This window comes from Triticum dicoccoides, chromosome 2B (assembly GCF_002162155.2).
Source record: "Triticum dicoccoides isolate Atlit2015 ecotype Zavitan chromosome 2B, WEW_v2.0, whole genome shotgun sequence".
In the NCBI taxonomy this organism is placed as follows: Eukaryota; Viridiplantae; Streptophyta; class Magnoliopsida; order Poales; family Poaceae; genus Triticum; species Triticum dicoccoides.
Window position 1 is genome coordinate 401,251,765 of NC_041383.1, and position 4,671 is coordinate 401,256,435.

A 4,671-nucleotide genomic window follows, 5' to 3' on the forward strand; every position below is an offset into this window, starting at 1 on the left:
GGGTGGGGATGTGGTTGGAGGAATAAATTCTGAAATCGCGCGCCTAATGAAAATTTTGCTGCGAAACTTGAAACTTGGGCGGGGGAAACACACAACGCAGACGAAGCGTGTAAAATACTCATGTGCAAGAAAATAGAAAATTGGCAGATCCCGTCTCCAGAAAAATGTACACGTGTAGTTGATTTTTTTTGGTCAATGGTACGCCTCGTTTATTAGGAAACATCGCACATGTAGCTGACTTATGGATCATTAATGCAAAAAACGCATACGGGTACGACATAGGAACCGTGTGTTTTGTGATCTTCTAATGATTAACGCAAAAAAAGCACACGGGCACACATGCTAATCAACGCTCAAAGCCCTCAAAGGATGCTCTTATTGACATTGTATGTTAATACTACAAACTTAAAGTACTACTGGTAATTTGCTCTAATACTACAAACTTAAACTACTTCTCGCATGCTGCCATCAGGGCATGCTGGCCAGACGTTTGCATTCTCCTTCCCAGCCTTGTAGGCGGCAGCCCACCGTGCTTCGATCTCCGCCAAGCTCTCCTCAACATGTCGTCTGGCCTCTTCTTTCTTACGGTGGCGGGACTCTCTTTTCTTGACCGCTTTCTGCCTTTTCCGCTCCTTCTATGCGGCTTTGGCCGCCTCTAGATCCACCACCCATTCGGCCATGGCAGACTCAAAGTCCGCCCACATAACTGTATGGCCGCCGGCAGCGATGAACTCGGCGCGACGAGATGCCATCGGTTCCTTACCATGCGTGCGGCCGCGGGCGCGTGGAACGCGGCACGGCGGGATGCCATCGCTTCCTTACCAGTTATTGTGCGTCGGGGTGCCATGAACGACTCTTAGAGAGAGCTCTAAGATGGAGGGGCCGGGCAGCTGCACAGTGCGGTTGTTTTTAAGAGCTCAACGACAAATGACAAAGGATATCTGGATCCCCTTACAATTTTGCTCATTCATTATCACACATGGTTCATCTCTGTCGCTTCCGGAAATAGTTTGCGCTGAGCCTATTATGTGTTGCGTTATGATTGGCCTGAACCCCAGCCAAGCAGATCATGCGTGTGCACCGAGGATGCGTCGCGATCGAATGGCAATCCACGTCCCTCACACAAGATTCGTGTAGCTGTAGCTAGATTGGATTTATATGCGCTAAATGCCTAGAAAATGCACATAATCCCCTAAATATGGTAAATGAGCCCGGAAAAAATGCCAAATTTGAACACAGTGATTTGCAGGGTGTATGTTCATCATAGAAAAAAACTCCAGGGCAAAGAACAAAGAAAATTTGGATTCCCCTTCAATCTTGGTGATTTCCCTCTCGAAAACATGGGACTTCCTCGGTGATGGTTCGATTTATGAAGGGCGTGCATGACGACATAAGAAAAACCTTCTCAAATTTTTACCAGGGCATGGTGAGGTCATACCATGGCACCATGTGAGGCACCATGTTTTTCAAGCATTTATTTCATTTTTTCTATAGTTAAAAACCCAGTAAACAAATGTTTGTGGCTGACTATTGCCACACATTTCATCGAAATATCTATCCATTCCTTGTAAAAGGCATGAGAATTTACTAAATGGCATGAGCATGGTTTTTCCAGGCCATTCTTGTGCACCGTTTTATGCATCGATTGTTTCAACTTGAATTATGTGCATTAATGCCTAGAAAATTCACATAATCCCCTAAATATGGTAAATGAACCCGGAAAAGTGCAAAATTTGAACACGGTAATTTGCAGGGTGTATGTTCATCATAGAAAAAAACTCATGGACAAAGGACAAAGGAAATTTCGATCCCCCTTCAATCTTGGTGATTTCCCACTCGAAACCATGAAACTTCCTCGGTGATGGTTCGATTTATGAAGGGCGTGCATGACAACATAAGTTAAACCTTCTCAAATCTTTACCAGGGCATGGTGAGTCCATACCATGGCACCATGCCAGGCGTCATGCTTTTCAAGCATTTATTACATTTTTCTATAGTTGAAAACCCAATAAACAAATGTTTGTGGTTGACTATTGCCAGATATTTCATCGAAATATCTGTCCATTCCTTGTAAAAGGTATGAGAATTTACTAAATGGCACAAGCATGGTTTTCCAGGCCATTCTTGTGCACCCTTTCATGCACCGATTGTTTGAACTTGAATTATGTGCATTAATTCCTTGAAAATGCACATAATCCCCTAAATATGGTAAATGAACCCGGAAAAGTGCCAAATTTGAACACGGTGATTTGCAGGGTGTATGTTCATCATAGAAAAAAAGTCATGGACAAAGGACAAAGGAAATTTGGATCCCCCTTCAATCTTGATGATTTCCCCCTCGAAATCATGAAACTTCCTCGATGATGGTTCGATTTATGAAGGGCATGCGTGACGACATAAGGAAAACATTCTCAAATTTTTACCAGGGCACGGTGAGGCCATACCATGGCACCACGCCAGGCGTCATGTTTTTAGAGCATGTATTTCATTTTTGTATAGCTGTTAACCCAGTAAACAACGCGTTTATGGTTAACTATTGCCACACATTTCCTTGAAATAGCTGCCCATTCCTTGTAAAAGGCATGAGAATGTACTAAATTGCACGAGCATGGTTTTGCAAACCATTCTTGTGCACATTTTCATCCACCAATTGTTCAAATTTGAATTATGTGCATTAATGCGTACAAAATGCAAATAATCCCCTAAATATGGTAAATGAGTCCGAAAAAATGTCAAGTTTGAACACGTTGCATTTGAGGCGGCATGTTGATCGTCGGAAAAAAACTAAATGACAAACTAGGACGGAAATTTGGATTCCCCTTCAATCTTTGTGATTTCCCTCTCGAAAGCATGGAACTTTCTCTGTGATGGTTCGATTTATGAAGGGCGTGCATGACAACATAAATCAAATCTTCTCAGCTTTTAGCCAGGGCATAGTGAGGCCATACCATGGCACCATGCCAGGCGTCATATTTTTCAAGCACATATTTCATTTTTTTTATAGTTGATAACCCAATAAATGATGCGTTTGTGGTTGACTATTGCCACACATTCCCTTGAAATCTGTGCCCATTCCTTGTAAAAGGCTTGAGAATTTACTAAATACCATGAGTATGGTTTTTCCAGACCATTCTTGCGCACCTAATCATGACCGATTGTTCGAATTTGAATTATGTGGATTAATGCCTAAAAAATGCACATAATCCTCTAATATGGAAAATGAGCCAAGAAAAATGCTAAATTTGAAACCGTTGCATTCGAGGGGTATGTTGATTGTAGAAAAAACAAAATGACAAGCTAGGAAGGAAATTTGGATTCCCGCCCCCTTCAATCTTGCTGATTTCCCCCTCGAAACCATGAAATTTCCTCGGTGATGGTTCCATTTATGAATGGCGTGCATGACGACATAAGACAAACATTCTCAAATTTTTACTAGGGCACGGTGAGGCCCTACCATGGCACCACACCAGGCGTCATGTTTTTGAAGCATGTATTTCATTTTTGTATAGTACCCAGTAAACAATTTCCTTGAAATATCTGCCCATTCCTTGTAAAAGGCAAGAGAATTTACTAGATAGCACGATCAAGGTTTTCCAGACTGTTCTCATGCACCTTTTCAAGCACCGATTGTTTGAATTTGAATTATGTGCAGTAATGCCTAGAAAATGCACATAATCCCCTAAATATTGTAATTGAACCCGGAAAAGTGCCAAATTTGAACATGGTGATTAGCAGGGTTTTATTCATCGTAGAAAAAACTCATGGACAAAGGACAAAGGAAATATGGATTCCCATTCAATCTCGGTGATTTAGTATCGCACATGATTCATCTCCGTCGCCTTCTGTTCACTCACACATGCAAAAGGAAAAAGAAAACCCTCACCCACTTCGTCCCCACCGACTCGCCGCGGACTCCTCCGCAACTCTGCACCTCATCAACTTCTATCGCAGTGGCCACCCTAAGCTCGACGGCTATTGTTGGCGGGTGGAGGTCGCGCTCCAAAAGGCACGGGATTTCGCCCCTACTGCTTTCCGCCGCCTATTTGCGTTGACATTCTAGACTTATACATAGGTCATCATATGCATAACATATTTTATTGCATTTTGGTTGATCCTAGAAATTCTAAGCAACTCAAGGACCCACGGAGAGAGTTGGGGATTTCGTTTATTTTCATATTTGAACTTTCGTCAAATATTGAAAAGAGGATCATTTTGGTTTTAATCATTTTTGTCTCCAAGTATTTCAAATATGAGAATACAAGAGAGGAGATAATATGACTTCTCCAAAATAAAAGAAATATTGGAGGAAAAATATTAAAATCAAATTTTATTTCTATTTGGAGTTTTATTGCTATTTTATTTGAATTAGAAAAATTGCACGTTTTCAAAAGTTGCATTTTAGGCAAGAAAAATGTTCACTTTGTTGTAAATATTTCATTTAGACGGTGAAAAATTTGTTTTGGCATTTTTAGAAAAAATATATATTTATTAGGATTATTTTTCTGTTCGGCGGAATCATTTAAAAATAAATGGTTCCCGCCCGACTGGGCCGAAGCCCAGCCGAGCAGGCCGGCCCGTTCTGCCGGCGCCTCCGCGCGCCCTGTCCGCGACAGACTCTGGGTCGCCGCCGCCGTCCGATGCCCCCTATCCCAAGTCGGAGACCACCGGGGG